The sequence below is a fragment of the Pseudophryne corroboree genome, chromosome 9 (assembly GCF_028390025.1).
Source record: "Pseudophryne corroboree isolate aPseCor3 chromosome 9, aPseCor3.hap2, whole genome shotgun sequence".
Taxonomy (NCBI): Eukaryota; Metazoa; Chordata; class Amphibia; order Anura; family Myobatrachidae; genus Pseudophryne; species Pseudophryne corroboree.
Genome location: NC_086452.1, coordinates 28144795 through 28157821, shown reverse-complemented (window position 1 = coordinate 28157821; position 13027 = coordinate 28144795).

Sequence of the window (13027 nt, the reverse complement as noted above, 5' to 3'; positions counted from 1 at the left end):
ACTCCACCCTTTGTATCTGGCCAGGATACATTGATGCGGGTAGGTCATGCTGGGGTTTGGTAGACTTCTGCAAAGACCAAGTAGCTATGCAATGTTTGAGTCCTGCTGATGACCGTCAGAGATGGGGAAAAAGAAAACATTTCACAGATACATTACAAATTTTACCCGGTCATTCCTGTGTCTTCAGGGAATGACCTCCCAATTTATTAACCGTTACCTCAGGCTTACCATCAGTCCTAATGATCACCTTTTCCTGACTACATATCATGGGTGTGGCCCAAAATTCTTCCTATGTGATCCCTGATTATAATTTGGTGTGTCATAACTTTGCTCATATTCATGTCTAGGGGGTCTGACTTTATGTGGGCTGTTGCAGTTGCTGGCATAATGCCCTTCTCTTTTACAAAGATAACAAACCCTTGGCTTCCTCCATGTGCCAGTGGCCTGGGGTTTCGGTCGATTTGATGTCTCCTCTAATACGTGGATGCCCATCGCCATCAACCGCTCTTCCTGTGTTTCCCTGGTTCTTTGACTATTATGGTCATGTCGTTGTCTAGGGGGTGTATATACCTTGTGTGTGTTTTTAGACCTACAATCTCGTGCAACATGACCTTCCTTCTGGCAATTATAACACCTTATCACCTTTGACTTACCCACAGGGATCTGAGGCTCCTTACGTCTCTGTGTTTCCCTGTGCTTGATGATGCTTTGCTCATGCCCAACGGCGGACTTTCTTAGTGCAGCCACCGAGATATTTCTCCAGTTTGGGTTGGTGGTCTGTACCCTTGTTCTCAACACCTCCTTTAAACCATTCATTAGCACAGATACTGCTACTTCTCTGTGCGGTGCACTTGTTTCGATGTTTTCTATACCTGTATACCTAGTCATGTCGTGCAATGCCCGATGGAAATAATTAGAAGTACTTTCCTCTTCGTTTTGTCTTATGGAGAAAATTTCATTCCACTTGACAACGGCAGGGAAATATACTCCTAACTGTCGGTTGATCTGCTTAATACATTCCTGATTGTGTTCCTCCGTACGAGGTACCTCTGTGTCTACTTTACAATCAGCAATAAATTTCGCAGGGTCAACGCTGGAGGGCAAACATGCCCTCAGCACTGTCCGCCAATCTTTGTTGGTGGGTTCTGTGGAGTTTCCTAGTTCTTTAATAAATCTCTGACATGCAACTAGATCTTTCCTAGGATCAGGGAATTCAGACATAATTGCTCTCAATTCCATCCGGGACCAGGGACGGCGCATTGCACTGTCCTTGACGGGAATGATTCCCTGATAGTCAGTCTTCCCATTGGGGACTGTGATCACCCTGACAGGACTAAATTCAATTACATCACCTTGTGTTGGTTCTACAATATGAGGTACATTTGTTTGTGCGTGATATATAACACCGTACGTACCTGTGGACACGACCTCACCTGACCCTCCGTTAGGGGGTTTGATTACTGCCTTTACCGATTTGGTCGCGTCCACCTGGATGTCTTGTAGGATGGCTTCTGGAAGAGGTACCGACATCATGCTGGGCTCACTTTCTTGCTTGTAGTCCTGAGGAAAGTTTGACATGGGGTGCGACTTGCACAGGTTAACATTTGTAATTTTTACACTTTCATTATTATAAACATTATTACATTTGTTACTTTCATTCTTAATACAGTTACTAAGTGCGTTTTTATCGTACACCATTGCGCCATTCTCTGCAACCATAATCCTCTCCATTGCCATGTCTCTCTTCCCAAGATGAGAGTCAGATATGTAAGTTAAATTTCTTTGCATTTCACTTTCCTGTTGCCACAATTTTAAATCATCATAATGTCTAATACGCCTTTTTGCAGATTTAATCAGGCACACTCTTCTCCTTAAATTCTGTAATACTTCTGGGTTAAAAGTACCTACCCGGGAAAACTTTTCCCCGTCATGCACAGTCATCCTTTCCCATTCATTGCATAATATTTCTGTGTGATGACCATCTTGGTCTGATTTCTCACACATGACCTTGCCGACCTGATTGATCGGTTTCAAATCAACCTGAACCAGGGTTGATCGCCCCTTACCTGAACAAGTGGCCCCCATCTCTGCAGGCGTTGCTTTCACTACCTCTGACTTCCAATCAGGGTCTCCGGCAACCCTCACAGAAAACCAAAATGTCCGGGGTAAGGCTGCGGTGGGGGTTTTGCCTCGAGGTCCGCCCACTTAACTCCGCCCACGCTGGCCAATACGGCGACCAAAGTTCCCAGAGGTTCCGTACCCAACCTAGGGCCCCTATGAACCTTTATTTACTGGGGCGTGTTGGACCTTCCAGTCCCCAGCAAGTATCGGTTGTTGGAATGTCCCCGAGTGATCAGGCTACTTCCCTTAAAATAAAAAAATTACACAAATCACGTTAACAATGTGCAAGTAGCGTTCTTCTGAATTCAAGACACGCTAATGCACACAATCACATGCGGTACAATCGTATCTGCACACAAGCAACTAATCTTATGTGCGGAACGATCAGTGGAATCGAAAATTTCTGCTGCGAATTCCTTCAGCGATGAGCTTCTTTGGCCTATATGGGTCTCGCACCAACCCCTCTTCGGTTGTGCTCTCTACTTCTAGTCTGCTGTACCTGAACCTCTTGTTCTGTGACCTCCTGGTCTGTGACCTCCTGGTCTGTGACCTCCTGGTCTGTTATGTAGAGCAGACTCTACTGCTCATTAATGTGTCGAGTCTAACAAGGGACGCCTCCCAAGCCACCCCACAATATCACTCTCGCTGGTGTATCTCTTTCTACTGGCCTATGGTTCCCACTTCCGTAATAAAAAAGAAATCTTATATATACACACACTCTTACCACATGTACACTTTAATTTTTTTATTTCTGCGCAGAAATCCTTTCATTCGGTATTAGCCTAACCCAGAAGAATTGCAACAGAGAAAGTCTTTTTCTTTTATCTTTTAAACTTTTGGATTTGAGATAGATTTGTGTTATTTTTTTTCCCGTTATTTCCTTATCGCTTACTAAACAATACTATCGTGCGGTTTGTATCATGTGGGCGTATCCGTACGCTCCGTTGCGTAATACACGCTCCGTGCGTCGACCCTTGCTGCGTACGCCCTGCCCTTGTAAGGACACGTGTACACAGACCAAGTACGTCCACAGTTACACACTACACGTTTATCAATGTGAATGATCTTTAACAGTAATCCTTCACTGACCACCACTCAAATCTCCCTTGTATTCTAGGCGAGATTGTGTGCGTGCCTTTTACAATTATTCCCTTAAATATTACTTTTAACTATTAATAACAACAAATGTCTCAACACGTTTATCACTAGTATATGGCAATCAGGAGAATGAGGCACGAAAACAATACTAAACAAGAAATACAGATGTGTATGCTTATTGCTTACGTTCGCAAAACAGAAACTAAACAGGTTTTAAAAGACAATAACGTACTGTTCCTACCTTTTGGTTCCGGATTCCTTCAGCACTCCTTACTAAGCGAAGCAGACGCTTATCTGGTCAGCACTACGAGGAATATTACCTCCCGCCTTTTGCTGACCGATAATGTCTGCTGGAATTACCTAGTGCAGATATGTGAAGAGCGGGCGAGTCCCCAATTGACAATGCCTATTCTATACCTTGTATAAAAATCTCTAAAAGGTTAAAGAACACAGTACGCAATTGGCGTATGGAATACCGTAAGAGTACGCACGTAGCGTAACGAACGCTTAGCCGTGGACGAGACGCACGAGCGGCACGTTCGCTCATGGCTTAGAGCGTAAAGGCAAGCACGCTATAGGCTGCCGACTAACGTAATGATACGCTATCAGCGTAGCGGACGCTCGAGACCACGAGGAGATCACAAGCGGCGCTGACGCTCACAGAGTTAAACCTTTATAACTATACCATAAACAATGTACTTATACTGTAAACCCTTGTGCAGTGATAAGGTGTAAATGCAACACAGTGTAACCTTGTTAGTTTAAAAGCTGTATGAGCGTATGTGACGCTCTGAGAACCCCTCAGCAATATAATAAACACTTAAATACCGGTCTAAGGGTCTAACGCCTTTTAAGGAAATGAATGAACGTTCAATTGCAAAAGAATAATACAATACAAGTTATACACTACCAAGATAACATAAAATACCTAACCGAATCACTACACATAAAATACAATAAAGATACAATTACATTTAAGGGGGAAGGAGAGAGAGAATGGCTTATAACATTAAATAAGAGACAATATGGTTGCAGAGAACTTACGCACCAGGGGAAACAATCGCAAGCGCCTTACTGGATATCCAGCTCCCGATTATCAGCAATGAGAACCGTTGAAGAGAGTAGAGAGCTGGCCCAGATCGGCTTGTCCTTTTATACACTACACACAATACAGTACAATGGTCCCTACATTCTTATTGTTCATTGGACACAGGAATTCGTCTTCGCATTATAACAAAAGGTCATAGGTTGGTTCATACAGGTGGGCTGTGACTATTCCTAACTGCTCAGGTGGGTGGGAAACTGGGTTTCCCGCCGCATGGGTAATAAAGTGCAAATATAGTAAATGTCCATAAACTTCTTATGTCCATAACTATACGCACGAGCGATTAATCCGCTTCAAACCAACACCGGAATATTGCTAATTATATTCTCTTCCGATGGATACTAAACACCACTGTGTAACCCCTGTCTGACCCTTCGTATCAAACAAAGAGGGATCTCTTTGTCCCTGAACATACTACATTAACTAAACTTTCAGATTCTATCAAAGGGACCATAATCTACAAAATACATTATATGAATAAAATATGTTACGATTGAGTCGCCCGCTAGATGAACACAAACTCTACCGTAAATGCGCATACCGCGCGTCCGCGAGTGCACGCGACCGCGAGTATACGCACGCACGGGAGGGCTCATGCACGTGCAGCGGGCACACGCATGAGGTGCATATATGGCAGTGTGCAGCGTGATATTTTTCTGACTTTGACACTAGTATATAATTTATTTATGAAATATGACCTTTTTAAACGTGAGAGAGCAAAAACACCTGACCTGATTGAGCAAAATGAGTTATATTTTTGAATTTACCATGAACTAAATACAAAAAATCACCTCTGAAAACCTTGACCAGAGGAAAACAATAATGCAGACCAGTGTAGTACTATATGTAAAACCACATAATCAAAACAAACCATTTTAACCATTTAACAAATGTAACAAACCAAGCGGAGAATTCAATTAGTACTTCAATAAATTACCACGACGAATTGATCCACTGGGTGTTATTCAATTGTCCCCGAGTCAGAGACTTTTTCCACCTAACTGGAGGCAGAGGAAAAAAAATCTAATTTAAGTGACTTGTTTTTGCAGTCGTGATTACAAGCACTCATAGGTCTGGGAACTTATCCCGGATCCTATGTGTTTTCGCTCGAAAACAGGTAATTTTTTGTGCAGTAAAAACAGGTTCTAATTGGATAGAACCAAAAAAAATCACAAAATCACGGAAAGGTCCCATTTTTACCGCACGAAAAATTAATCCAATTGAATTCCCCCCTAAATATGATACATTGACATAGGAACACTAGTAAATAAATAAATACATTAACAAAGAAATAAACCCAGCTTTTTGCAGAATGTAGAAATTTACTGTATTTATTATCATTTATTTATATAGGGCCAGCATATTTCATACTCCTCAATAAGGGGCTCAGGCAGAGTTGGACTTTAATGTATTTTGCCAGCAAAACGCGTCTTTTTGCACTGCCCAGAATACTGTAAGGACGTGTTTACCTCAAATGTCTTCCATGGCGAGCACAAATCAGATTGTTTGCAGAAGGATCGCTTGCAGTTGCTCAACACTGGTGCAAGGTTTGAATTGTTGGTAATGATGAGCGACGGCTGCGTCTGATTTGCTGAATGCATCTAAACTGATATTGTGTAAGTATTGGAACAAATGATAAATGTACTGCTCTCTCAGGTAAGGGTTGCTATTTAATATCTGCCCCCTTTACTGGAACAAGCTCCCTCGCTCCATCAGGCTCTCCCCAACCCTGCATAGCTTCAAATGAGCACCGAAAACTCACCTGATCATCAAAGCCTAGCCTTCCACCACTTAACCTTGTCACCAGGTCGCTCACCCCACCCTCCTGCCTCAGTCATCTCTACCTAACCTACCTCCTGCCATCAGGTCCCAATCCACATACCCACCCCTCATGTCATCTGACTTTCTCCCCTCTCTCCTAGATTGTAAGCTCCTAGGAGCAGAGTTCTCCTCTCATCCGTTATCACAGCCCTCTTCTCTAGCACTTCAATGACATCCTTCACCTACTCAGTGGCCGTTAGCCTGGAATTCCTCTGGTTCACAGCCGTTCATCTCTTCCATTGGCTCTACTCCTGCTAGGTGTGCCGTCACCATAGGAGACAGGTTCCACCCTTCGCTGATTACTCCCTCGCTCAGATTGTTTCCCAGCTGTATAGTGTACTGAGAATTGTGGTGATAATTGTTACCTGTGCTCTGTTTATGCCTTGGTTACTATAATGTTATGCAATGTTCTGTGTGCCTGTACTGTTCTATTGTTGCCATATACATGAGGCGCTGTGGACCACTTGTGGCGCCTTATAAACACAATGTAGTTAAAATAAAACGCAACTTCTTACAAACTTGTGGCTGATTGGACCATAGGGCAATATTTTCCATCCATGATTGGAATTAGTCAACGCTAAACGATAGGGTACCATCCAGTGGCGGAACTAGCGAGCGGTGGGCCCAGGTGCGACAAAATGCTTTGGGCGCCCCATCCCATCCAAGTCCACCCCCTCACCCCTGGAGAGGATCTGGTGAGGGGGACCTGCTCAGGGCCAGAGAAATGGATACCTAGCAACAGTGCCGTAACTAGACATTTTAGCACAGTGTGCAAGAAACGGCATTGGGGCCCCACCCCTGCATGCAAAACAGGGGCAGTGCGCGCCGTAGGCGCGCGCAAAAATACATAGTGGTGTGGCTTCGTGGGGAAGGGGTCTGGCCACAAAATAATACCAATTCATAAAACGGTGCACAGTAGTCTCCATTGTTCAAATTACGCCGCACAGTAGCACCACTACACCAGGTAGAGACCCTTTTACACCTTACAGCGGACAGATTCCTCTTTTTACACATTACAGCAGACAGTGTCCCCTTTTTACACATTACGGCAGACAACGTGCCCTTTTTACACATAGCGGCAGACAGCGTGCCCTTTTTACACATTACGGCAGACAGCGTGCCCTTTTTACACATAGAGGCAGACAGCGTGCCCTTTTTACACATTACGGCAGACAGCGTGCCATTTTTACACATAGAGGCAGACAGCGTACACTTTTTACACATAACGGCAGAGAGCGTCCCCTTTTTACACATAACAGCAGACAGCGTGCCCTTGTTACACATAGCGGCAGACAGCGTACTCTTTTTACACATAACGGCAGACAGCGTGCCCTTTTTACACATAACGGCAGACAGCGTGCCCTTGTTAAACATAGCGGCAGACAGCGTACACTTTTTACACATAACGGCAGACAGCGTGCCCTTTTTACACATAACGGCAGACAGCGTGCCCTTGTTACACATTACGGCAGACAGTGTGCCCTTGTTACACATCACGGCAGACAGATTCCCCCTTTTTACACATCACGTCAGGCAGATTCCCCCTTTTTACACATTGTGGCAGGCAGATTCCCCCTTTTTACACATTGCGGCAAGCAGATTCCCCCTTTTTACACATTGCGGCAGGTAGTCCCCCATTTTTACACATTGCGGCAGACAGTCCCCCTTTTTGTAGAAAGAAAGAAAGAAAGAAAGAAAGAAAGAAAGAAAGAAAGAAAGAAAGAAAGAAAGAAAGAAAGAAAGAAAGAAAGAAAGAAAGAATTATACTTACCCTCTCTGCTGGCTCAGGCTCCTCGGTGCAGCTTCTGGTCACGATTCCCGGGCAGGAGAGAAGGAGGAGGAGGGAGGTGGAGGAGGGAGCCGCAGCAGCGCTGTGTTATTGGTGGAGGCGCTGCTGCCCCTCTGCTTCACTATAGGCTGTTCTCGGAAGACAGCCTATAGTGAAGCAGAGGGACAGCAGCAGTGCCTCAGCGCCTCCCACCTCCACCTCCCTCCTCCTCCTTCCCCCGTACCGCTGCTCACAGCGGCATGTATGAGTCAGTTTGACTTATTACATGCTTTGGGCCCCTGGACAGTGGCGGGCCCCCGTGCTACGCACTGGTTGCACTGGCGGTAGTTCCGCCTCTGGTAATTGCTAACAGGATTCAGTCCTTCCATCTGGACCTTTGTCAAGGAGCCGGAGACATCCCAACATTGAAGATCCCGACATTGGGGGGGATAAGTATTTCTACCTCACGTCCCCCCATCCCCTACCCTAACCCTTGGGGATGTCAGCTACGGCTAACCTCCAGGGGGGTGGTGGCTAGTTCTAAACCCCACCCCACTAGTGCCTAACCCTAACCCCCTCCCTCTCCGGGGCCCTAACCCGTACCCCAATACTCACCTTCGGGATTACGGCTTTCAGTGATCCGGAGCCGGTCTCCAGAGTGGTGTCGGGATTCCAGCGTCGCGATCACATGACCGCCAGCATCCCAACAGCCAAGATGCTAAACGCATCTCATGGTATATACTGGGCATTCACGTTTGGGGGGGGGGGGACCCCAGGGCAACTAACGTGTGTGGCACCTCCCATGAAAAAATGACAGATAAGCTGACAGTGTTATCAAAAGGTATCATGTGTAAATACTCCCAGCACAAGGAATGTGTAATGCCCCCCGTTCACATTATGCCACACAGAAAAACCCCAGCCCACATATGCCCTATTGCCCCCCGCCATTAGTGTGCCCCCACCCCCCGGAGCATACGTCATCCGGTAATCTGGTAAAATGTCTTCACTATAGCAAAGCAAGAGGTTAATTGCAACCAAAAAAGATGAGGAAAAAAGTGCGCCGTGTTTTTTGTAAATATGACTGAGGAATTTCGGCCTAACGTCATCTACGCCAAAGAACTTTTTCAATTCAAGTCAACACCAGATTAATTCCTACCACATGAGGTCCATATCTGAATGGATTTGGCGTCTGCCAGTAGCACAGCAACCTGGCATACGTAGTAGGAGGCATTGGAAAGGATCTCTGTCTATCCATCCCGTTGTCCTATTGTTCTTTGAAGGGCGCTCCTGATGTGATAAATTTGTATTCCTGGCACGGCGGCTGTGTTGTATGACATCTTGCCTCCTCACGGTCCCCTGTGGTTGAATTATTTGCTAATAACATTGTACTTTGTAGAACTGCAACCTTTGAACAGCATCATGGGAAAAGTGATGACGGTGGAGGTCACTGCACTCCTGGTATTCTCTGGGTTAAGTCACATTCTCTGCCTCAGACCGCACACTATAAAGCAGGTACAGTAATGTTGTTTGCACCCGTCAGCAAAGATTTCCTTACATTATAACGTTTCAAAATCCTAACAAAAGGAGGATAATGAAATACATTGCTGTCCTTATAACTTTCCATGCCTGGTCCTCCATCACTGACGTCTGCATGATACTGCGCTGTTTTATGGATAACTTTTTTTAAGTGAAGCCCCAGTAATGTGTCCCAGTAAGTGCAACACCTACTGTATGATCGTACCTGTTTTGAGGTCAGTGATGGTCATGTGTTGAATTTCAAATGACAATAATCCCTGCACAGCACAGGCTGATATAATAACACTTCATGCATTTTGTGCTGTTGCTTTTCAGGTGCAGAAAAATGCTTAAAAAATGACCCAGAAAAATCTTCATGGTGCCCTGTGTCAGAAAGGGACATAAGGCGCATGCCTCGTGGGGAAGGGGTATGACAAAATTGACCCCAGAGAAAGCCCATGCTATGATACCCCTTCCAACATTTTAAAGCACATTCAGAGCTCGTTGTTATTCCATTACAATACCCTTTTCAATATACTTACGTTTCAATATACTGCCATAACCAGGATTCCCATAACCTGTTGCATTCCAGTCAATTACCCCACTCACTGAGCTATTTGATACTGCATAAAAACTATGACCACTATATGAAGCTACTGGTACTTTGTTAAAAAATTATCAGCATTGCAACTCAGCAGATCTATGTAGCGTGCAGCCACACATCCCTCACACACTACATAGATCTGCTCAGCCGCAATGCTGGTCATTTTTTCACAAAGTATAAGGTAAGCTTCAAATAGTTAGAATTCTCTATCTTAGAATTATCTACCTTTCTATGTAAGGGCAGATAGCTCAATGAATAGTTTATCTGACTGTAATGTCACAGGTGATGGGTTTGAGTCCCCGGTATGTCAGCATCTTGAAATGTAATAAAGGACAGTGTGACTGAATAACAAAGAAATCTCAAGTTGAGTCTATGGGGGTCATTCCGAGTTGTTCGCTCGTTGACGATTTTCGCAACGGCGCGATTAGTGCAAAAATGCGCATGCGCATGGTACGCAGTGCGCATGCGCTAAGTATTTTAGCTCAAAACTTAGTAGATTTACTCACGGCAGAATGAAGAATTTTCATTGTTGAAGTGATCGTAGTGTGATTGACAGGAAGTGGGTGTTTCTGGGCGGAAACTGGCCGTTTTCTGTGAGTGTGCGGAAAAACGCAGGCGTGCCAGGATAAAACACGGGAGTGTCTGGAGAAACGGGGGAGTGGCTGTCCGAACGCAGGGCGTGTTTGTGACGTCAAACCAGGAACGAAACGGGCTGAGCTGATCGCAGTGTAGGAGTAAGTCTAGAGCTACTCAGAAACTGCTAAGAATTTTCTATTCGCAATTCTGCTAATCTTTCGTTCGCAATTCTGCTAAGCGAAGATAAACTCCCAGAGGGCGGCGGCTTAGCGTGTGCAATGCTGCTCAAATCTGCTAGCGAGCGAACAACTCGGAAACACCCCCTATGAATGTTGTATAGGTATTAGCGACAGAAGGGGTCAGGGTAGGAGACAGGAGCGGTCAGGAGATGCTGCGCTTCCAAAAGGGAGGAAGCTGCAAGTGAAAGTAATTAAAACAGATCATTGGCAGGTGTCGCCAACAGCGTCCCCTACCCTGCAGCGCTACGTGGGGTGCCCGCCCCCAGCACACAACTAGTTACAGCCCTATGAAATGCTTTTACAGTGAAACCCGAACAGAAATCAGAACATTAGAAGAAGCGATATCAGGAAGAGCAAGGGCTTGCTTCAGAGACGCACGCGGTGCCGGGGGTCATTTAACTGACTGAATTTTTACAACAGCGCATGCACGAGAATTCCCGAAAACTCCAATTGCGCCTGTGCTTACACAGATGTGCCCAAGGTATGGAGATCAAAGTGATATATGCATAACCTCGCAGATGGTGAGCGCCAGTAGATGCTGTGACTAGGTCTGTCCATCTCTGAATTAGGCCTGTGTATTTATAATAGTCACACGTTAGCAGAGCAATGAGGACATGTTTTTACATGGCGCACTGACAGACGACACGGAGCAGTGCGCATTTCAGACGGATCTACATTTATGACGGAAGAGACATAAATGGGCTGTAATGGAGCAGTCACAGGTATGCAGAGCTCAGTGAAGATGTAATTGGGGGCATTTATTTATTCCAAAGGAAAATCACCCTGCTCCAGAGATGAAATGGCTGCATATACTGTACTATACTGGTGCATATACTGTACTATACTGCTTATATACTGTACTATACTGGTACATATACTGTACTATACTGGTGCATATACTGTACTATACTGGTGCATATACTGTACTATACTGGTGCATATACTGTACTATACTGCTTATATACTGTACTATACTGGTGCATATACTGTACTATACTGGTACATATACTGTACTATACTGGTGAATATACTGTACTATACTGGTGCATATACTGTACTATACTGGTACATATACTGTACTATACTGGTGCATATACTGTACTATACTGGTGCATATACTGTACTATACTGCTTATATACTGTACTATACTGGTACATATACTGTACTATACTGGTACATATACTGTACTATACTGGTGCATATACTGTACTATACTGGTACATATACTGTACTATACTGGTGCATATACTGTACTATACTGGTGCATATACTGTACTATACTGCTTATATACTGTACTATACTGGTGCATATACTGTACTATACTGGTACATATACTGTACTATACTGGTGCATATACTGTACTATACTGGTGCATATACTGTACTATACTGGTACATATACTGTACTATACTGGTGCATATACTGTACTATACTGCTTATATACTGTACTATACTGGTGCATATACTGTAATATACTGGTGCATATATACTGTACTACATATGGCTAGTGGTTCAGATTCACATGAGAATAGAAGCACTCATCCTCTCGCTAGAAAACTGCAGTGCCACTCCTAGATGGTCCAGGTGTTTGTGTCGGCCACTTGTGTCGCTTAGCTTAGTCACACAGCTACCTCATTGCACCTCTTTTTTTCTTTGCATCATGTGCTGTTTGGGGACTATTTTTGAAATCTGCCATCCTGTTTGACACTGCAGTGCCACTCCTAGATGGGCCAGGTGTTTGTGTCGGTCACTTGTGTCGCTTAGTTTAGCCATCCAGCGACCTTGGCGCACCTCTTTTTTTCTTTGCATCATGTGCTGTTTGGGGACTATTTCTAAAATCTGCCATCCTGTCTGACACTGCAGTGCCACTCCTAGATGGGCCAGGTGTTTGTGTCGGCCACTTGGGTCGCTTAGCTTAGTCACACAGCTACCTCATTGCGCCTCTTTTTTTCTTTGCATCATGTGCTGTTTGGGGACTATTTTTTTGAAGGGCCATCCTGCCTGACACTGCAGTGCCACTCCTAGATGGGCCAGGTGTTTGTGTCGGCCACTTGGGTCACTTAGCTTAGCCATCCAGCGACCTCGGTGCAAATTTTAGGACTAAAAATAATATTGTGAGGTGTGAGGTGTTCAGAATAGACTGGAAATGAGTGGAAATTATGGTTATTGAGGTTCATA